General features: G+C 33.3%; 1 long non-coding RNA gene across 1 annotated transcript; it reads right to left on the bottom strand.

Annotated features, from left to right (window-relative positions):
• Window positions 1-1,670: 1,670 nt before the first annotated feature.
• LOC130047912 (uncharacterized) lies at window positions 1,671-16,015 on the bottom strand. The gene is made up of 2 exons (XR_008796730.1): window positions 13,311-16,015; window positions 1,671-5,157 (listed from the first exon to the last, which is right to left on the bottom strand). It is a non-coding gene; the product is annotated as an uncharacterized LOC130047912 (long non-coding RNA).
• Between the last annotated feature and the right edge of the window lie 9,169 nt (window positions 16,016-25,184).

Below are 25,184 nucleotides of genomic sequence, written 5' to 3'. Positions count from 1 at the left end.
AACGAAGCGTAATCAAACGTGGGTTTCCGACGATGAGGAGATATGATGTCATAAATTTTATTGATACAGGCAAAAATAGAATTTCAAAATGATGTAAATGAGTCGATGCTTGTGTCTATCATTGAAATAATATCATAAAAAATTTTTCACTGCTGTTGCACATATGTGTGCATGGCATACAAGAGATATATTTTTGAGTAGCTTTATGTGTGTTAGTTCGAACAGAGGTCGATGATGGGTCACTGCTATAAATATTTTCTGCGTTGGTCAGCTTCTCAAGAAATGGCAAGCACGATTAATATCCAGTGAAATAATTTTGACCTAAGGTTAACTATGTGTTTAAATTATGTGCAATTGGCGGTGAGCTGTAAAATGAAAAACATATATGAACAAGAACAGGGGATAACCAATGCTAGACCAGGTCAAGAGGTCAATGGTTGGAATACATCAGTAATCTAATAATAAAATGTAATAATATGCAAGAACTGTAAGATGAAAGGTGAAGATAACGAACAGCGATCAATCTCATAGTTCCTAAAATCAACACAAAATAGATAGTTGGGCAAACACGGATCCCTGGACACAGCAGAGGTGGGATCAGGTGCCTAGGAGGAGTGAGCATCCCTTGTCGACCGGTCATACCCGCTGTGAGCCCTATATCCTGATCAGGTAAACGGAGTTATCCGTAGTCAAAATCAGTGTGCCAAGAACGACCCAACAATCGGTATGTTACACGTCAGACAGCATTTGACCCAATGATAGGTTGTATTGACGAACTAGATCGTTGTAACGACCATAGAATTTGCGAAATGCTGACTTCAATCGAGACTGTTGAAACCTCTGTACCATCAACTTGTTTGTCAGTAGCTTGCCTCGATTTAAAAACTGATTATACGCAGAACAAGCTCTTGCGTATCGAACCAGTTGAGAGACATCAACACCATATACAGGTGATAATGGAATATTGCTGCATAAATATGGGAAGTTGACGATGGAGAAGCTGAAATCATGCCGTTTGTCATACAAGTTGAGTTGTCAGTTTGCCATTAATGTCTACTTTCAATAAAATATCTAAGTATGAAGCAGAAGTGGACGACTCTGTGGTGTCTTTTATTTCCCTCACAGGGATATATCGAATCGATATATGAATGAAAGTTATTATTGTCAATATACAAAACGTCGTCGATATATCTAAATGGTGAATTTTCTTCTCACATAGAAGTTTTTGAATAAATTCTACTTCATATGAATTTAGAAACTGGTCAGCTAACAAAGGAACACAATTCGTGCCCATGGGAATTCTAACAGACTGTTGGAAGACCTGATCACCAACGACGACGAAGATATTGTTAATGAGGAACTCTGACATATCTTTTATTTGAACTTCAGAGTACTTGTGCGTGGAATCAGAGTGGTGTTTAACAAAGTAATTTTTGGATGACTGGTGGATAAGGCTTGTTATGATATCAACATGTTATATCAAATAATTGTTATAATAATTGAATTATTGCGTGCATTAATAGAATTAATTATATCAAGGAGTTAATTTCATAAATCAGATTAGTTTATGATATCAAATATTCTATATTTTTGTTCCACCCCAAAGAACCATTCTTCATATCAAAAGTACAATAATAGTACTTCTTGATTGTAAAATAAGAACAATTACAAAAATGCATCACTTTTTTATTTCATAACATAAAACTGACAACATGTTGGGCATAAAAAACATCATCAATTATACAGACGTGTCTGAACACAACACATTGTAGTTGTAACGTACCAAAAGAAAAACAGAAAAAATTCCTGCAAATAATTGCACACACTTTGCTGAAAAGTTGTTCCATGACTGTTTCTTAATCACCACAAACTATCTTAATTCAAAAGCAATGCTGGGTTCATATTCATCATTTTTATTTTATGATATGTGCACATTTGATATATTGTATTTAATTTCTATTCCCCCAAACAATGGAAAATTCAGCATCGGAAACTGGAGCTACTACAACGCCTAAAAGATCAAAACATAATCTCCAGAAATGACATAAAAAAGAATGGTAATGGTACAGAAATATGTACTGAGATATATAATAGCAATTAGTGTATTGAAATCGACTTGATTCGTAAAAATATGGAACATTACACTATCATGATTTTGTGATTCTCATACAGAGGAATGTGCTTGGTACATCATTTACACAGATCTATCCATGAAGAAAACTGTAAAATATAGGTGCACCCGTGAAAAGAGCATATGAGGTTAAAATAAAATTTACCAAAGCCTCAAATGGGTTTGTTTTGCCTCAGATTAAATCATTGGATAAAACGCGTCACGTGACTGTCGACTATCCTAGAATCTGATACATTCGTAACTAGGCCTACTCTGCCATTTTTTGCAAGCAACTATCGCTTGTGAAAATGGCTGAGTAGTTACGATTGGTATCTGATAACTACATAGCTGAAGCGTTATGGTTTTATATTCTTGTCTTTGACCATAACGCTACAGTTCCTGTAACGTAAATATTGTGCAATTTACGGCGCAAGATTTTCTGCGCACGTTTTGGGATGTATTTATCCACTTTCCAGCTTTGGGCAATCATCTACCCTTCATTCCCTAATTGTAAACATATTTTATTACCAACCTGTATATTTTATCCACCTCTCAATCCTTTATAATCGTCTCTACAGACCGATGAACTCGCTTGTTTTGAATTTTCTGCCATCCGACAGCTATGTTGACCTACTGACGAGATCGGATGGCAGAAAATTCAAAACAAGCGAGTTTATCGGTTATAAAGGATTGAGAGGTGGATAAAATATACAGGTTGGTAATAAAATATGTTTACAATTAGGGAATGAAGGGTAGATGATTGCCCAATGCTGGAAAGTGGATAAATACATCCCCAAACGTGCGCAGAAAATCTTGCGCCGTAAATTGCACAATATTTACGTTACAGGAACTGTAGCGTTATGGTCAAAGACAAGAATATAAAACCATAACGCTACAGATCTGCAGCTAATAACTACAAAACACCTCGTAAAGGGTCACTTGCAGCTCTTATTAGAGTTTCCCGAAAGTGCACCCATGACAAGGCGATCGAACATATTGATTACGTGCAGTATTAACCTTCGTGATGGTTTACCAATGAGGAAATCACAAATGAAAAGTATTTCATACAAAGACTGGATTTCCTCTACTTACACGCACGAATCCACGAGAATACTTGTGGGAAGAAGACAAATTTTATCTATAGACTTTGCAACATCACCAGATGATCTGATGGTAGATGTACTTAAGGGAGAAACGATTTAGGCATGTTAAGTACATGTAAACAACAATTTTGCATACAGACAACAGGGAAGGTTTTGTGCTGCAATGACTTTCACAACGGGAAGCTACTTTTATTCTGCAGACATTGATTTATTAAAAACTATTGATCAGCTATTGACTAACACATGTTTACTGTGATATTAAGATTTAAATGCATTGTTTTAAGAAGACAACAAGAGAGGTATTTGCTGTTAAGTTGTTCCACGATTGTGAAGCATCGGAATGCAATCTCTATATACGACATCCAAAGGAAGACCCCATTACCGATGTATAAAAAGACAATGGGAACTAACGAGAGGCCAACAGAACACACCACACACACGACCAGGTGCAACCATACCGCACACACGATCAGGTGCAAACACACCGCACACACGATCAGGTGCAATTTTCTTCGTTTGCGCAGTGTTTCTATCCTTGGAGAGAAGAAAATGTGCCAACATAGTTATACCTTAATGCAGTTTTTATACAGTGTTGCTATCACTGAAGAAAATGTGCCAACGTGCATATATTATTTATACCAGGTTTCATACAACAAGATTACAGTTATGCCAATATAGATATGCAATACAATTGTTGACACTTTTGAGGTCGGTAGGATGATGCAGCCATCTGAGAGATTTAATATTCACTGATCAAGACGGGCAAATTGTATGTTGTATTTCAAAGGTAACTAAATCATCGTATTGACCGCAAATATGTCAACAATTGTTTCATTATATAATTGCATAATTTGAAAAATCAAAACTGGCTACTAGAACCTATGAAATCTATATTACCTGGTCAGTTTTTACACTCAGCTAGGGTACAAGTCCTAGTCGAAAATTATTTTTAAAAACCGCTAATTTTTGTTTCTTACATAATTGAGTACTTTAAAACATCCAAACCAGCTATCAGAGCAAAACAGATAATACCGTGTCGGCCATCTCTGTTTACAGGAAGAGTGATAGATCTAGTGGTAAGTGATTAGAGGCGCGAATCTTCACGTGAACGAGAAGTAATATTCGTGTCAATTTAGAAATTCCCAATTCATATCTGGTTCGATGTTGAAGAAATGAAATCTTATATTCACCTCAAAGATACATAAAGGTGAACATAACATTCCACTTTTTTTCTAGTTTGCTAAATATCAGCCAATCAGAATACTCTGAACCATTCAATCATATAACAAAACAAAAAAAGTTTTATACAGCGTTGCTACCACTAAAGAGAATTTTCTAACATACATATTTACATTTGTACAAGAATTCATACATTTGTTTTTATCTCTGAAGAAAGTGTGCTAAAATTACATTTATTAATACAAAATGTTATATAACGCATCCTATCACTCCGAGAATATTCCAACATTCCGAGAATATACCATTGATACAAGGTAAAACCCTGATGAGAATATTCAATCCGTTAAAAATCATTATTCGCATGAACACTTTGTTTATCCGAATCCTCCATTCCTCAATGATACATGTAAGAGGGACTACTCCCTATGAAAACATCTTTGATGGCTTCCGGGTGTTACAGTACATTTTGTAATTCTGAATTCAATGATTTGCAGAATTTCTCTAGTTTTAATAGGAAAGGCAGATACAGTTTCTTTTGTAGATATTTTCCTAAACCTACAGAATTTTGATTTCTCTCAGGATAGCCCGTGTCTCGATATGATCCAACCGTTCCTTGTCATTCAGCCCCTGTCAACTTCTGATTGAAGGTTTAAGAACTAGAGTTTCGCCGCCTTTAATTCGAGGGTATGATTATATCACTGCAGATACTCACGGAGGCTGCACGGTGTTTCAGTTTCAGGGAACACCGTCCTTGGCTAGGGAATCCTGGAAATAAGAAAGAGCATTCTACTTTGCATGTTAGATAGTACAAACTGTAACAATCGATCAGACACTGTTCCTGCAGTGTGTTCTTACGGAATCGGATGATCTCATGTCCTTTGCCGGTGAAGAGGGGCAGAATTAAGCTTTATGCTCGGCGCTTACGGCCTTTGAGCAGGGAGGGATCTTTATCGTGCCACACCTGCTGTGACACGGGTATTTTTTTTACGGTCTCATCCGAAGGACCGCCCCCACTTACGACAAGCAAAAATCCCCACGTGATACTTCTAACTGATAAACTAGGACTTTAAATTTTAAACATTTATTACACAGACTCCTTCACGCTTTCAATCAAATCGACATTTGGGTATTGTATGGCGTGTAAAACGTTGCACTATTATATTAATCTTGTTATTCATATTCGAAAACTTGTAATTTATATTCTAAAGCATATCATTCATATTCGAAAAGTTGTTATTCATATTAGATAATTTTATCATTCATATTCAAAAACATGTTATTCTTATTCTAAAACGTGTTATTCATATTCAAAAACATGTGATTCATATTCGATAATCTTATCATTCATATTCAGAAACATGTGATTCATATTCGATAATCTTATCATTCATATTCAAAAATATGTGATTCATATTGGATAATCTTATCATTCATGTTGGATAATCATGTCATTTATATTCAATAATTATGTTATTTATATTCGACAACCATGATTTAATGATAATGATGATCCGGTTAAATTAGGTGACATTTCCCTAAATTGTCTATTGTATGCTGATGATTTAGTATTGATTTCTAAATCTGAAAGAGGACTTCAGCAATGTATAAATAAGCTTGAAAGCTACTGTGAAAAATATTGCCTGTCTGTCAATCTCAAGAAGACAAAAATTATTATATTTTGCAAAAGTGGTAAAAAAATCAGCTGAAATTTTTTTTCTATAAAAATCAAATTATTGAACAAGTGTCATCATATAAATATCTAGGAATTGTTTTCTCCTCATCAGGCTCATTCACAAATTGCCAGTTTCATCTCTACAAAAGAGCCTTAAAAGCATATTTTAAATTAGTCAAATGTTTTGGAAATATTAAACCTAAAATACATACCCTGATACACTTATATGATCATACTGTAAAACCTGTATTGCTATATGCGTGTGAAATCTGGGGAACAATAAATACAGATACATGTTCTGCAAAACGCCCCAATTATTGTATGGAAAACTTCTTTAACAAAATGTACTGCGAAAAAATGCACATTACATTTTTGAAATATATTTGTGGTGTACATAAAAAAGCCTCAAATCAAGCTATTGTTGGTGAACTTGGTCGATTCCCAATGTATATTGATGTCATAAAAAGCTGTTTTAAATATTTACAAAGAATTTTAAATTCCGAAGTAAATTCCTTATTAAGAAATGCTGTACTTGAAAACTATGTATTATACGATAATAACAAAAGCAACTGGATCAGTAGCATTCAATATATTTTGAATAAGTTGGATATACAATGCCCTATACATGATAAAAATATTGTTTCAATACGCAAGATCGCGACTACTTTTTCCGTCTTGATTTTAAATTTTACTTTCCCCTTTCAAAGTCTCGCGAGACCCAGAGTATGCGAGAATTTGGGCATGTTGGTAAATAATACCAGTTCTGCAACTTTTGTCGTGATCGATTCACCCGATTTTAACAATGGTGTACTATCATTGCATTGCAGTAGACTGTAGTAATGATTCAAGAAAGAAACATAATACGCAGAAATATCCACAACTGATAGATTTTAATGGACATGTGGTGGATTTTTCCTACTGCTGTCAGCCAGGAAATTCCCAAAGCTGAGAAAAGCTTGCGTCAAAATATATAGTTTCGCGAGCTAAATTCAGAAGTTAATTTTTCCTGTATCCAGACGTTTTTACACACCTTTCATTCAAAAATGCTTTTAATTGTGGAAAGCACATGGAAGTTAAATCGTCTTCCGATGCCATGTTTTGAATAAACAAAAAATGCCCAAGATCGACACACTTTTCCAGACTTCTTTACAAGAGAGTTCCGCTAACTCGGTATTTACGATCTTGCGTATTGTTGCTAATAAGTTGTATGAAAGATTTAAATATCAGTGGTGTAATACACTCTCAGACAATGCAGACAAACAATTTGGTAAATTACGAACCTATGCACTATTCAAAACAAGATTCTGTAGAGAAAAATATTTTTCAGTAATTCGTAATCCTCATGTTTTGAAATGTTTCACAAATTTCAGAATCAGTTCTCACTCTTTGGCTATTGAAACTGGACGTTACACCACAAACACATGTAAATGAGAGAATATGTACTGTCTGCAAGTCTGACTGTGTAGAAGATGAATTCTATTTTGTATTTGACTGCATAGCATACCAACACTTAAGAAAACCATTCATAGAGTCCATGAACATTTTGTGCAAGAATTTTATAAACCTGTGTAATAGACAAAAATTTATCTGGCTTATGAGCAACGAATGTGAAAGTATTATTGAAAAATTTGCCAATTACATATATAGCTGTTCATTACTAAGAAAAGTTGATTTATCATGAACTTGTAAATTTTATTTTTCATCTATCTTTTGGATAATCACTCTTTTATGATTTATGTATATGAACTTTGTATTCTTTGTATGCCCTCTGGGCCCAAAATTGGAAATAAATTACTTACTTACTTACTTATTCGATAATTTTGCTATTCATATTCAAAAGCATGTAATTTATATTCGATAATCATGTCATTCTTATTCGATAGTCATGTCATTCTTGTTCGATGATTTTTTAATTCTTATTCAATATAATTTGCATTGTGGGTAATATTATCTGTTTGTAAAGTATCTGCCCATTTGGGTACATGTATGTGAAAACGAAAGTAGATTATGGTGTTACCATATCTGGACCACGTGTACGCAGCACATTCATAGGTAATGAATGCCTATTGATTGATAAACTTTTGGTAAATGTTCATCGTATTACACTAACATAAAGAATGTACACTTACCACCAGATATGGTAACACCATAATCTACTTTCGTTTTCACATACACGTACCCAATGAGCAGTAACTTTACAAACAGATAATATTACCCACAATGCAAATTATATTGAATAAGAATTTAAAAAAAATATCGAATAAAAATGGCATGACTATCGAATATGAATTACATGCTTTTGAATATGAATCACATGTTTTTGAATATGAATGAAAAGTTTAGAATATGAATAACAATTTATTGAATGATATGTTTTTGAATATGAATAACACGTTTTATAATAAGAATAACATGTGTTTGAATATGAATGATAAAGTTATCGAATATGAATAACAACTTTTCGAATATGAATGATATGCTTTAGAATATAAATTACAAGTTTTCGAGTATGAATAACAAGATTAGTATAATAGTGCAACATTTTACACGCCATAGTATGGATATACAATTATATATTTTAAGATTCTTCTTCATATCATGTCATTTTCTTTGAATAACCGAATCAAGACTATTCCAAATGTATTTGAAATAAGAGGCCGTATTTCATAGGTTATTTCACTGAAACATTCTACCATATTTACATTCACTAGGTGTTTTCCGCTTAATTTTTTATTGAAATTCACTGCTTGTCATTTACAACTTTGAATTCACATCTTGTTTCAATCATCCCATTTTTAGTGCGTCTGTCCGCGTGTGAATTACATATTCCACGAACTCCGTGACCTACTTCGCGGCATTGTTGAAATTGTTGGAAAATAAGTTTTCTGGTGTTTTTTTATTTGAATAGTTATGATAAATAACGCTTATCGATGTTACATGATGGTTTATTTTACGCGCTTGGAGTTTGTCCTTGAATTATTTCCCTTTACCATCGATCAACCAAGGGAGACAAATCAAAGTCAGGTGATTTTCAGCTAAATATTACGTTTGTCAGTGATGTCTATATTCTACGTACTTGAAAATATATATTTAAAAAAAAAAAAAACACAGAAAAATATAAATATTAGAATGTCTTTCTCTGGTTTATTAAACGTGTATTGGGTCATTGGTCTGGTAACAACACAGGTTGGATATAAGGGATGTGAAAACTGCTACTCCCTCTATAAAACCTTTTAAACTTGTATTTGATCATTGTATTAAACCCATAGTGTTGTATGGTTGTGAGAACTGGAGCATTATTAATTTACTTCAAAAAGAAGAAACCTCCCACTTTTTGATATATCTAAAAAGTGGGATGTGGAAAAGCTAAATATGAAATTCGGTAAATATATTATGGGGGTGTCTAAAACTTGTACAAATATAGGGATCTATTCTGAACTGGGCAGGCATCCATTATATATTGATATGCTAAAGCAAAAATTTATGTACCGGTACATGTATAGACTAGAACATTCAACTTCAAACAGGCTGCTTTGAGTGCAAGTCTAACACCGTTAACAGTGACTGGTATTCTAGTATATTATTCTACAGTGAAAAACTAAATATCAATTTATCCCACTGCAAAAAATTATGTGAAAATAAATTTAAATTGTACATAAAAAAAACAACTGCGTAACAATTTCTCAAACTTGGGAAAATGTCCGTGCTAGTTATATGTGAGGATTTGGAAAATTAAGTACATACTTTCAGTACAAAAGGTAGTTCAATTTTGAAAAATACCTGAATTTAAAAACTTGAGACGTTCGGGTAAGTCTCACTAAATTCAGAATTACTAATCATTGTTTACGGATAGAAACAGGCAGATATGAAAGAAAAATTTATAACTATGGTATATATGAAATTCTTCCTAGATGTGAAAGAGTCTGTCAACACTGTATCTCAAGTTCAACAGAAGATGAATTGAATTTTCTACTTGAATGTCCACTATATAATAATCCAAGAGGAGAATTTTTTAATAAGATATTTAAAACCTTTCTAAACCTAGTACTGCTTAACAATACTGATCTGTTTACATGGATTGTGTCAAATGAAGATCCTGAGTTTGCTGTTTTATTATGCCAATATTTAATTGTAAAAACAACATACATGTATAATATAGTTATGTGCATGTATAAGATGCAAGTTGATTACTGCAACATAGTTACTATGCTTGTACTACATGAATTTGTGTTTTGTGTGTTTATTATGCATTGATAGATGTGATGGCTAATTCTCTGTTCATCATGCAGTGCAATTGTCTTTGTTTTCCTTCATGCGTTTCTGTGATTTTGGACTTTATCAATGTACATCATTATGCTCCTCTGGGGGGCCAGATTGGTTGAATAAATATTCTATTCTATTCTGTTCTATAAGTCGTCGTCTTCATCATCGGACGCGACACTGGAAGTGAATTGGGGGTCTGGTGCTATATTCACAATGCCAGCAACCTTCATATGTCGTAGGACAAACCAGAGAACATTTTATTATCTAACTCCAACACAAGATCGGTGTGTCAAAACGACTGCATGTGTCATAAGATATTTATCAACACGATAATTGAAGACCAATCCCAGCATTCCTTCAGCCCTTCAAATATTTTTTTTTTCGTCTTTCCACAGTTTCTCATATTTCAAAAAATTACCAAGAATCATTACAGATCTATGTGTTGTAAAATCTCTGAAAAGAGGAAATAAAGAGAGAAAGAATAGAGTTTAGCACATAATTAGCATTTCAAACTCAAAGACACACTAAACCAAGAAAATGCCAATTTTTGCTGCACCTTCAATTTGAGTCTAAATGATAAGAATGTGTAAACCTTGACGCGAGGTTTACTCTGTGGATTTATATTTTACAAGGTCCCCGCTTAAAGTCACAGTAAAGTATCTATCATTGTCCTTCGTCTCGGCGTCCCGTTAATTCAAGCTGTTAGTTCATTTTTATTTCCATTTTGTAATAAACCAAATATACTGAAGTTCAGTAAGATAATGTCATACTCAAGTTTTAAATTGTTGAAAAATCTCTGTCTCTTCATAACTAAGATTTATGATGCAGTCTGTCCCCCATAACTTGTATCTCTTACTTTTTCTTTTCCTTCGTTTGTAGCTATTGTATGTACATCTCTTGTATTTTCTTTTTTATTATTCGTATTTTTTTCTATTCACGATTAATTAAAACGACTTACCTTTATCTTTTATTAGGTATTGTACCTCATATATAACTGATATATGGTGTGAGAACTTGAACTACATTAAGTATGATAAAAAGTTAGATTGAAATCCTGATCAATATATCGTAACAGGGTGTGCCTACACGTCCTGAATTTCACATGAATGGCGGGTCAATTCACATCTTATAGAAATTTCAAGTAATTATAATATTCAGGGAACATACATGTACATGGACCAGGGCGTCGGAACGTTTAAATTTAATTCATTGCATTTCTTATTCATGGTATAAAGTGTTTTCAGAATTCATTGAAACTATTCATAACAATACTGATTAACTCGGAATTTCCTGTGGTTTCATATTTTTTTTTAACTACCGGTAATAACTTCCTGACACGCAACAGCTTATAAAAGGTTGTGATGTACACATCAGATACAGATATTTGGTTTTAAACTCCAAATGATACGAGTTAGGCTGGTCAAGATTAAATGTCGTTTATCGTTTAGATAGATGCGTACAGAAATTTACCGGTCTTTCAAAATTATGTTAATGAACTCAGTTATGAAGAATTAGATTAAAATGGCTTCAAACGAATATTTTGATGGGGAACACAATTTCGTATAAGAAATAGTGAAATCTATATAACTGTTCCGATACTTTTCAAATTTGTTCCAGTTTGCATGAGTAATGGAATATTTCAAGCTTACGTAAACAGGAAGATCCCGGTATAGGAGGGGACTCGGCGATGTACACTGTGTGCTATAGTCCTTATAAGTAGTTGAATGAGACTACAATGCAGTATATGTACATGTATATCGATTTTAATGCACTATACAGAAAAAAAGCAATTTCAATGTGCACAGTGTTGATTTGCATTTGGGTATTGCTAGCTACATGTACAACTTGTGTAGTGTCGACACAATATTCATCACATGCATACACATGCGTGAATCACAGGGGCTCGGTTGTCAGAAATTGAAGTTTGTATTATTTGTTCCCGAATAATAAATTTTAAAAATACCCTTTTTAATGTACACATAATACACCTTTTTTAAAACCTCGAAAAAAGCGGATTTTGGTGGTGGATTTTATTTATATAATCTATTATTCGGACACAAATCATGCAAAACTTCAATTTATTATTCGGGAACAAATAATACAAAACTTCAATTTCTGACAACTGAGCCCCTGTGGCGTGAATTAGAATACTCGTTCACTGTAATTATGAAAAAAAAAAACATGTTTGATTCAAAATTAAATTCCTTAATGGATTTTCTGGATATTCAATTCAGGTTAATTGTCCGTCGGTTTACAAGCAGCCTCGTGGTCGGATATTTCATTTCTAACAAGTAAGTAATCCAATTTGCATGATGCAATTTTTTAAGTGCCACAAATCAAACGTTTGTGCTATGCATCTACACCAAGTAAACACATTTTTAAAACGACAGTTAATTCTGACATTCATCAACTTTATAATCAGCTCATTTGGGAAGTCAGAAGCTCACGTTAAATTTTCTTATCAACGTCTTCCATCGACAACTGTGTTGGTCATTTGGCCATTGCGTTTTTGTTGTTTTTGTTTTTTGATTTTGTTTTTTAAATATATATATATTATTTCCCAGAACCTATTCTATAACAATAATGATAGTAATAATAAAATACAGTAATTTATAGGGCAGCTGTCAGGGATGGGGCCCTGGCTAAACTCCCTCAAAATTTAACAAGACATTTCCTACTGTCATTTGGCCATTGTGTTAATTTTTCACATTCTCACCAACCGTGAAACTGATATTAGATAAAATAAATACAGTTGTAATTATATCACCTACGAATGGAATGCAACATACTATACTGAATATAATACAACAGCGTCACCAAATTATTTACCAATACGATAATTATAAAGACCAACCCCAAAATTCCATTTGTGGTGACACAAAAAATTACAAAGAAAAAAGAAGATAAAAATGGGTTTTTTCCCCTTTAAATAACCCTAGTAATTCTAAACATGGTAACCAAATAGTAGCAAAAATCCACCTACCAAAGCCTCACCCACTAGACCAAGGACTTCCATTTGACGAAACTAGCTGCTCCTTGACTGAAGGTGACTGTGAATATTTGCCAAGGTCGCCAAGGCATACTATAAAACTTGGCGTAGCTTTACCTCAAAGTTCACCAGGTCCCAATTTTGGCCTCTAAATTTTGGCCAACCTATATTTTGGCATGACCTCAAAAGTTGACCTGGCCACTAAAAAAAACTTTATAGCCTGAAGCAAAAAAAAAAAAAAAAAAAAAAAAATAAAATCAGAATTGCAATTGATTTTATTGATTTTTTGGTTTTACTCTTTCAAAGTCATAGTAAGTAGATATGTTTTGTAAGTATGCACATGAAATTGATAATTCACTATAACTGATCTGATTGAATATCTATTGATAAGTTCATTGATTGAACGATTTTCTTTTTCATTCCTAAATTATGAACTAGTGCGTACATGAACTGCACTGCAGATGAAATGATTGGTTTATTGGGTCTCTCTGTATTCAGACGGATACACTGTCAATTCAGATACTACCAAAGTTTAATCAGCCATGGCGACTTTGATTTGGAGAGCAAAACACATTGAGAACAGGGCATATGGTCTTGCTTTCAATGTGAAAATATTTTTTTTACAGATCAACTTTGAGGCCAGTCCTCAAGACCATAAACTGAGAATAGACTTAAATCTAAATTTCAAATCCAGCTAACTATTGAAATAATTTTCATAAACAAATAAAACTTTCAGTATACATATAAGTTTGCAATTACATTTTTTTTTATCTACCTGTAGTTTTTTTTGTTTGTTTGTTTTTTTGTTGTTTTTTTGTTGTTGTTGTTGTTTTTTTTTTTTTTTTTTACACATATGTGGTACATAAATCTTAAGATAAAAGTAATCATAATTTTGACGTAAGTCTGTTCTCGGTTTATGGTCTTGGGGCCTGGTCAACTTTTGAGGTCAGGCCAAAATTTTGAGTTGGAGCTAAATTAGAGGCCATATTTGGGGCCAATCTAATTAAAATTAGATCCTATGATCCGCTCATCTACTACCACTACACATGAGCGGATCATAGGATCTAATTTAATTAGATTGTATTTGGGGCCAAGCCAACTTTCGAGGCTAAGCCAGGCAATGAGGCCAAGCAAGGTTTTATATTATGCTCTTTACAGAGACCATAGTAAAACCACATACAGGAGTGTCTACGGGAGTGCCCTCTATCGGGCTATAAAACGATTCGTTGTTTGTTTTGCCGTTGATACAGGAAATTACAGAAATATCGGCGAATGCGATGCAGTGAAGGGAAACCTCGTACTCTTTTATTAAGCATTTCTACACTTGATGAACTTTACATTATCTGGGAATGATATCACATCCTGTGAGGAATTCAGAGTAATCGAGGGTAATATACATGTAGGGGAAATTATACGATACTACGTTTCTCGAATCTATTTTTGTACACGTACTTATGAATAAACAGACAGAACTCAACACGGAACAAAAACATTCACCTATACCACTTAAATACTTTAAATGATTAGCACTTGCATACTTGCAGTCCGTACTTCTAACACAATCAGTTTTAATCTATGCATTCTGATAGTAAACTGATAAAATTAAAACATTATGACACGAGATTCGATGGTCATAAATCTTAAATCAACCCATGTAGAACAGCATTTAAACATAATAAGACAAATCAATATGCATAAAAAGTCTCCAAATTAAAACATTACGCATGCATCTACACTCAATGTAAAACTATTATCTGTCGTTATCAAATATTGCATCTTTTGTAAATTTAATTTGGGCACGTATTGACAGCATTTGTTTTTAGCTCTATGACCATATCATAAACAATTTGCCACCAGACATTGTAGAAATTACCGGTGTTGTATTTGTGAACAAATGGCTGCCTATTATATAACGATATTTTGTCTTCATCACATGTACCAACTCTACATAACGCTCTGATACCTATTGATCTACAATATACCGTTAGTAATTTAGAATAGTTGTTAGTGATATAGAATGTATTATTTGAGATATCAGATATATTGATAGTACTATAAAATTTATCAATAGTTTTGTAATATACATCATTAGTGGGGAATCACAAAATGCAGCTTTTTCTTGAAAATAAAATTCGTGCACAACCACTAGATACTTTGCTTTCAATTACAGGAAATTAAATGTATTTCTAAAAAATTAATACATTCTAATAATAATAATGATAAAAAAAAAACACCTGAAGAGTATTTTCAATTACATTTTAATTACCTTCAATAATATTCTTTATCTAAAATTATAAGTTTGAAAATGATGGAATGACATTGTCTGATAATAATTATGGTGTTTGTTAAAGATGGGTAGTGGAATAAAAACCCAAACAACAATCATAACAACACATCACATCTAATGACATTACTGTACACAAAGGAATAGAACCAGAAATTCCACAAGCAAACCATCTTCGCCATAGCCATGGGTTTTTGGTCCATCCATGCAAATAAACGTGAAATATTGATAGTAAAGATGACGAGTAGTGGGAGGGTCCCAAGTGTATGACTTATATTTATAAAAATACAATTCTGATTGACAAACCTGATACAACAGTGTGTGATTAATGGCTACCACAAAGAATCCTTGGATAGGGAAAATTCGAGTTACCGTAGCATTATTATACATTGTGGTGTTGTACACGATCTATCTATCTATCTATCTATCCACACACACACACACACACACACACACACACACACACACACACACACATATATATATATATATATATATATATATATATATATTGAAAATCAGAATGACACATTCCATAAAAAACAATCATTAATAAATTAATAAATCAACTTCATATATATATATATATATATATATATTTACACACACTAGGTTTTCTAATTGATTCAGCCCCCATTTCATTTCATTATCCAACAACAAAAATATTTATTCTCAAATAAATATATAAATGTGTATTGTAGAGAAATAATTCGTAATATATAATACAATATTGTACATAGCATGCAGTTAACATGGATGACATGCCCTGTCTTTAATACAGATATAACCATTAAAAATTTGTTTAATAACAATAACATTTTTACAAGTAAGAAGCTGTTTAAATTCATATCTATCTGGTCTATTTGTATAATATCTATCTAACTTTTCCAATCTTGATTTTTGATTGTTTCTGTACATTAAAATGAATATTGGAACTCATAGGCTAAATCATTATTATTACATAAAGTGCATACTCTTTTATGTCTTGGAATGTTTAAAAATCTTCTTGTCTCTACAGGTAATCTAAAATTTGTTGCTCTAAATATACAAAGTATTTCTCTTTTATTTTTAGGAAGTTCATCTAAATAAAATTCAAAATTTGGTTCATTTTTAAAGATGGAATAGTTAATTGCTTTTGACGAATTACATGTACATAAAAGTTCATTCCATTTCTGTATACTCTGATCCTTCTGTGTTTGTAATACCTTTGCATTTAACCAGTCTGTGTTTAAAAAAGCTTCATTTTCCCATACATATGACAATCCACACTCATTAAAAATGTTTCTAATGCATTTTATCCAAGGGTTATTATTATTATCTTTACATATAAGTGAATACATATTCTTTGCAATTTTTCTATTCTCTGATGAAATAATTTTGACCAAAATTTGATTATTTTTGTTTTAATATTTATAGACAAAGGATATCTTCCAAGTTGTCTATAAATAAAATAATTCGGAGTATTTTGATTTAATTTAAGTATACATTTACAGCATTGAGTATGTAATTTTGCGATTGGGGAAGTATGTGAAAAACCTCAAATTTCACAACCATACAATAAAATTTGTTATATAATTCTATTAGAAAGGTCAAGTTGACATTTGATTGGCAAGTTATTTTGCGTACATTTTTTTTAGCACATCAAACATTGCTCTAGTTGCTTTGTCATATTGATATTTCATATCATTGATAAATGAGCCATTTTTATTTTTTTAAAAATATACGAAGATACTTGAATTCATCAAGAATTTCAATACTTTTACAGTCATATATGAAATTGAATTGTAACATAATACAATTCTTTTATTAAAAAAAACTATTATATTAGTCTTTTCTGCATTAACCTTTAGATGTCATTTGTCACAATAGTCATGAAAAATATTAAGTTTATCTTGTAATTTATTCTAATGGTAAATGAGGTACATAAGTATAATTTTATAAATTATATAAACAATATTGCCAAGGGTACAATTATTTTATCTATTTATTCCAAAGGGTCCTCTTGGACATACAGCACACGTAATTAGGGTCTTCCGTCTTCAGCGGAAGACCCTTCTATTATTCTATTGTTGATTTTTCACTTTTCTTATTATTAGGGTCTTCCGTCTTCAGCGGAAGACCCTTCTATTATTCTATTGTTGATTTTTCACTTTTCTTATTATTATTATTCTTTTTTTTCTCCTTACCGATTTTTGTGCAGAAGATTTCTCGGAGATGGCTGGATCGATTTGCTTCAAATTTTCAGGATTGATGCGTTGCCATTTGAAGTTTGTACCGCCGTTTCAATTTTTGAAAAATCACTTCCGGTTGGAAGTTATCCCCCTTTTATCGATTTTCAGATGACCATTTTGTCCAGACAAAAACTCAAAAACGATAAAAGCTAGAGTGCTGAAATTTTCAGTGATGTTAGACGACATGTTGTAGTTGTGCACCTGGGTTTTCAAAATTTCCGGAAGTGCCTAGTATGGAAGCTCGGTAGGGGTCGAAAATGGAGTTTTAAAAAGTGTCCAATTTTTTTCCACGTTTTCAATCATAACTTTTTACTCGTAAATATTTTGTTTAGATATATATAACAAAAGTTGTACAGTTTATTGAGATCTTTCGTGTCATATCAAGAAATGGGCCCATGGGCCTCATGACTCGCCTGAACCATTGAATTTCTGTTACAATTATTAACTTTTTTCTCACGAAACTTTTGATAAAACATAGAGAATAAAAGTTGTTCAGTTTTCCTAGATCTATCTAATGATGTCAAAAAATAGGCCTCCGGGCGTCATGGCTCGCCTGAACAGTCGAATTTGTATCGCAATTAATAACATTAATAACTTTTTTCTCGAGAAACTTTTGACAAGACATGTAGAACAAAAGTTGTTCAGTTTAGCAAGCGTTAACTAATGATGTTAAGAAATAGGCCTGCAGGTCTCATGGCTCACCTGAACAGTTGGGTTATTGTTGCAATCTATAACATGTTTGTCAAGAAACTTTTAATAAGACATCTAGAACAAAAGATGTTCAGTTTTGTAAGATTTTTCGAATAACATCATGAAAAAGGCAAACGGGCCTCATGGCTCGCCTGAACAGTTTGATTAGTTTCACAATCAATAACTTTTTTCTGGAGAAACTTTTGATAAGAAATGTAGAACAAAAGTTGTTCAGTTTTACAAGATCTTTCGAACAACATGAAAAAGGCGAAAGGGCCTCATGGCTCGCCTGAACAGTTTGAGGAGTGTCACAATTACTTCTTTTTTTTCGAGAATCTTTTGATAAGTTGTTCAGTTTTGCAAGATCTTTCAACCGATATCAAGAAAAAGGCCCACGGGCCTTATGACTCGCCTTAACAATCTGATAAATGTCGCAATCAATAACTTTTTTCTTAAGAAAATTTTGATAGGACATGTAGAACAATTTTTGTTTCAATTTTGAGAGATATATCTAGAATGATATCAAATTTAGGCCTCCGGGCGACATGACTCGCCTGATCAGTCGATTTTGTATCACAGTAAATAACATTATTAACTTTTTTCTCGAAAAAAGGCTGACCCCTTTAATTAGTGGCCTAGAGGGGCAGAGAGTCTTTAATTTATAACACTTATAATTAAATGATCAATATTTGTAAAACATTACCGAAGCTAAATTGTACGTCTAGACAATATATCTGTATCATTATTTATGAACGAAAATCTCAGTCAAATTCTTATCTCATCACATCTAAAATTGGATGGAAGACCCACTCGTTGCTCGCAACGAGATCGCATCTAGTTATTATTATTATTCTTTTTTTTTTCTCCTTACCGATTTTTGTGCAGAAGATTTCTCGGAGATGGCTGGATCAATTTGCTTCAAATTTTCAGGATTGATGCGTTGCCATTTGAAGTTTGTACCGCCGTTTCAATTTTTGAAAAATCACTTCCGGTTGGAAGTTATCCCCCTTTTAACGATTTTCAGATGACCATTTTGTCCAGACAAAAACTCAAAAACGATAAAAGCTAGAGTGCTGAAATTTTCAGTGATGTTAGACGACATGTTGTAGTTGTGCACCTGGGTTTTCAAAATTTCCGGAAGCGCCTAGTATGGAAGCTCGGTAGGGGTCGAAAATGGAGTTTAAAAAAGTGTCTCATTTTTCTCCACGTTTTAAATCATAACTATTTACTCGTAAATATTTTGCTTAGACATATATAACAAAAGTTGTACAGTTTATTGAGATCTTTCGTGTCATATCAAGAAATGGGCCCATAGGCCTCATGGCTCGCCTGAACCATTGAATTTCTGTTACAATGATTAACTTTTTTCTCACGAAACTTTTGATAAGACATGTAGAATAAAAGTTGTTCAGGTTTGCAAGATCTATCTAATGATATCAAAAACTAGGCCTCAGGGCGTCATGGCTCGCCTGAACAGTCGAATTTGTATCACAATTAATAACATTAATAACTTTTTTCTCGAGAAACTTTTGACAAGACATGTAGAACAAAAGTTGTTCAGTTTCGCAAGGGTTAACTAACGATGTTAATAAATAGGCCTGCGGGTCTCATGGCTCACCTGAACAGTTGGGTTATTGTTGCAATCTATAACATTTTTGTCAAGAAACTTTTAATAAGACATCTTGAACAAAAGTTGTTCAGTTTTGCAAGATCTTTCGAACAACATCATCAAAAAGGCCAACGGGCCTCATGGCTCGCCTGAACAATTTGATCAGTGTCACAATTACTAACTTTTTTCTCGAGAATCTTTTGATAAGACATGTAGAACAAAAGTTGTTCAGTTTTGCAAGATCATTCAAACGATATCAAAAAAAAGGCCCACGGGCCTTCTGACTCGCCTTAACAGTGATAAATGTCGCATAACGTTATACTCGTAAATATTTTGTTTAGACATATATAACAAAAGTTGTACAGTTTATTGAGATCTTTCGTGCCGTATCAAAAAATGGGCCCATGGGCCTCATGGCTCGCCTGAACCATTGAATTTCTGTTACAATGATTAACTTTTTCCTCACGAAACTTTGATAAAACATGTAGAATAAAAGTTGTTCAGTTTTGCAAGATCTATCTAATGATATCAAAAAATAGGCCTGCGGGCGTCATGGCTCGCCTGAACAGTCGAATTTGTATCACAATTAATAACATTAATAACTTTTTTCTCAAGAAACTTTTGATAAGATATGTAGAACAAAAATTATTCAGATTCGCAAGCGTTACTAACGATGTTAAGAATAAGGCCTGCGGGTCTCATGGCTCACCTGAACAGTTGGGTTATTGTTGTAATATAAAACATTTTAGTCAAGAAACTTTTAATGAGACATCTAGAGCAAAAGTTGTTCAGTTTTGCAAGATGTTTCGAACAACATCATGAAAAAGGCGAACGGGCCTCATGGCTCGCCTGAAGAGTTGGATTAGTGTCACAATCAATAGCTTTTTTCTGGAGAAACTTTTGATAAAACATGTAGACCAAAAGTTGTTCAGGTTTGCAAGATCTTTCAAACGATATCAAGAAAAAGGCCCACGGGCCTTATGACTCGCCTTAACAGTATGATAAATGTCGCAATCAATAACTTTTTTCTTAAGAAAATTTCCATAGGACATGTAGAACAAAATTTGTTCAGTTTTGCGAGATATATTAAGGATGATATAAAAAAAAAAATAGGCCTCCGGGCGGCATGACTCGCCTGATCAGTCGAATCTGTATCACAGTAAATAACATTATTAACTTTTTTCTCGAAAAAAAGCTGACCCCTTTAATTAGTTGCCGAGAGGTAGAGAGAGTCTTTAATTTATAACATTTAAATGATCAATATTTGTAAAACATTACCAAAGCTAAATTGTACGTCTAGACAATATATTTGTATCATTATTTATGAACGAAAATGTCAGTCAAATTCTTATCTAATCACATCTAAATTTGGACGGAAGACCCACTCGTTGCTCGCAACGAGATCGAATCTAGTTATTATTATTATTCTTTTTTTTTCTCCTTACCGATTTTTGTGCAGAAGATTTCTCGGAGATGGCTGGATCGATTTGCTTCAAATTTTCAGGATTGATGCGTTGCCATTTGAAGTTTGTACCGCCGTTTCAATTTTTGCAAAATCACTTCCGGTTGGAAGTTATCCCCCTTTTAACGATTTTCAGATGACCATTTTGTCCAGACAAAAACTCAAAAACGATAAAAGCTAGAGTGCTGAAATTTTCAGTGATGTTAGACGACATGTTGTAGTTGTGCACCTGGGTTTTCAAAATTTCCGGAAATGCCTAGTATGGAAGCTCGGTAGGGGTCGAAAATGGAGTTTAGAAAAGTGCCTAATTTTTTTCCACGTTTTAAATCATAACTTTTTACTCGTAAATATTTTGTTTAGACATATATAACAAAAGTTGTACAGTTTATTGAGAACTTTCGTGCCATATCAAGAAATGGGCCCATGGGCCTCATGGCTCGCCTGAACGATTGAATTTCTGTTACAATGATTAACTTTTTTCTCACGAAACTTTTGATAAAACATGTAGAATAAAAGTTGTTCAATTTTGCAAGATCTATCTAAGGATATCAAAAAATAGGCCCCCAGGCATCATGGCTCGCCTGAACAGTCAAATTTGTATCACAATTAATAACATTAATAACTTTTTTCGCGAGAAACTTTTGACAAGACATGTAGAACAAAAGTTGTTCAGTTTCGCAAGCGTTAACTAAAGATCTGAAGAAATAGGCCTGCGGGTCTCGTGGCTCACCTGAACAGTTGGGTTATTGTTGCAGTCTATAACATTTTTGTCAAAAAACATTTAATAAGACATCTAGAACAAAAATTGTTCAGTTTTGCAAGATTTTTCGAACAACATCATGAAAAAGCCGAACGGGCTTCATGGCTCGCCTGGAGAGTTTGATTAGTTTCACAATCAATAACTTTTTTCTCGAGAAACTTTTCATAAGACATGTAGAACAAAAGTTGTTCAGTTTCGCAAGCGTTAACTAACGATATGAAGAAATAGGCCTGCGGATCTCATGGCTCACCTGAACAGTTGGGTTATTGTTGCAATCTATAACATTTTTGTCAAGAAACTTTTAATAAGACATCTAGAACAAAAGTTGTTCAGTTTTGCAAGATCTTTCGAAAAACATCATGAAAAAGGCGAAAGGGCCTCATGGCTCGCCTGAAGAGTTTGATTAGTGTCACAATCGATAGCTTTTTTCTCGAGAAACTTTTGATAAGACATGTAAAACAAAAGTTGTTCAGTTTTGCAAGATCTTTCAAACGATATCAAGAAAAAGGCCCTCGGGCCTTATGACTCGCCTTTACAGTCTGATAAATGTCGCAATCAATAATTTTTTTCTCAAGAAAATTTTGATAAGACATGTAAATCAAAATTTGTTCAGTTTTGCGAGATATATTTAGAATGATATCAAAAAATAGGCCTCCGGGCGACATGATTCGCCTGATCAGTCGAATTTGTATCGCAGCAAATAACATTATTAACCTTTTTGTCGAAAAAAAAGGCTGACCCCTTTAATTAGTGGCCGAGAGGGGCAGAGAGTCTTTAATTTATAACACTTAAATGATCAATATTTGTAAAACATTACTGAAGCTAAATTGTACGTCTAGATAATATATTTGTATCATTATTTATGAACGAAAATCTCAGTCAAATTCTTATCTCATCACATCTAAAATTGGGCGGAAGACCCACTCGTTGCTCGCAACGAGATCGCATCTAGTTATTAGGGTCTTCCGTCTTCAGCGGAAGACCCTTCTATTATTCTATTGTTGATTTTTCACTTTTCTTATTAGGGTCTTCCGTCTTCAGCGGAAGACCCTTCTATTATTCTATTGTTGATTTTTCACTTTTCTTATTAGGGTCTTCCGTCTTCAGCGGAAGACCCTTCTATTACTCTATTGTTGATTTTTCACTTTTCTTATTATTAGGGCTTTCCACCTTTCTGTGGAAAGTCCTATTGTTATTGTTCTGTTTATTATTATTTTCCTGCCGTCAAAAAAAATTTTCGTCTTAAGACTTATCGAAAAACTTTATAGTCCATCATATAGTACTCCCTGAGAAACGAATACAGTTCACCCTGCCTAATTGACCTTTGACCCCTTACGGAGTTATTGGACCTTTCGCAGAAATCATTGTTAGCACTTCTACTTTGTAACCATAAATGATAGAAGGATAAAACCTTTTCTAAAACATAGAGGGTAATTAGTAGAAGGGAAGAATTTAAAATGAAGGGATTCGGTGTCCCCTAAAGGGAGTTAATGCCTCTTTATGTTTTGCAATTTATTCGTAAAATATGTCGAGCTTGAGAACGGTTTGTCGTAGAGACATGGGACCAACTGGAATAGGATCGGTGACCTTTGACCTTGAAAATTAGGTCAAGGTCAAAGGTCAAGGTCATCAGAAAAGAGGAAAAAATAGCACTTTTTATACTCTCTTTCCTGCTTAAGATAGCGTTGAAATATTATATGGGTAAGTATTGACTTCTTGATTGGTTTTGATAGTATGCATTACAACTTTGAACTTTGACCCTTCTGTGAATTTCGGAGACTCGCGTCGAAAACCTTGTTATCGCTACTCCTACTTAACGGAAAGTCATAGAGACACGAAACCTTCGCTAATGAATTCACAGTAAAACCCTCTTGCAAAGAAAAAATAATCAAAGGGATACGAAAACCCTTAAGCATAGTTATTGCCCCTGAAAGTCTCCAATATCATTATCTAAGCCTATAACTTTTGTATTAATAGAGATAGAGACATGGGACCACTTGCATTAAGACCGATGACCTTTGACCTTCAAAATGAGGTCAAGGTCAAAGGTCAAGGTCATCATCAAAATTAATTTTTTTCCATTTTCAAGGTCTTTCAAAGTATTTTTAGCATTGAGAAGTTAACCGAAAGTAACCGAAAACCCCTAAACAAATTATTGACCCTGAATGTCTTGATTAACATTTTTTAAGCTTATAGCTTTTACATTAATATAGATAGAGACATGGAATCACTTGGATTAAGACCGATGACCTTTGACCTTCAAAATGAGGTCAAGGTCAAAGGTCAAGATCATTGAGAAAATTATTAAATTTTCTAAGTCGTTTTGAGTTTCGTACATCATCCTAAATATTCTTAAATATCTATCTTTAAATCATTGTAGGTGGAAAGCCCTCTAATTGTTCGCGAACAATTAGGATCACTAGTTATTATTATTATTATTCTTTTTTTTTCTCCTTACCGATATTTGTGCAGAAGATTTCTCGGAGATGGCTGGATCGATTTACTTCAAATTTTTAGTGTTGATGCGTTGCCATTTGAAGTTTGTACCGCCGTTTCAATTTTTCGAAAATCACTTCCGGTTGGGAGTTATCCCCCTTTTATCGATTTTCAGATGACCATTTTGTCCAGACAAAAACTCAAAAACGATAAAAGTTAAAGTGCTGAAATTTTCAGTGATGTTAGACGACATGTTGTAGTTGTGCACCTGGGTTTTTAAAATTTCCGGAAGTGCCTAGTATGGAAGCTCGGTAGGGGTCGAAAATGGAGTTTAAAAAAGTGTACAAGTTTTTTCCACGTTTTAAATCATAACTTTTTACTCGTAAATATTTTGTT

Source organism: Ostrea edulis, chromosome 7 (genome assembly GCF_947568905.1).
Source record: "Ostrea edulis chromosome 7, xbOstEdul1.1, whole genome shotgun sequence".
In the NCBI taxonomy this organism is placed as follows: Eukaryota; Metazoa; Mollusca; class Bivalvia; order Ostreida; family Ostreidae; genus Ostrea; species Ostrea edulis.
Note: the sequence above shows the minus strand (reverse complement) of the source record. Positions and strands in the feature narration are given on the sequence as shown.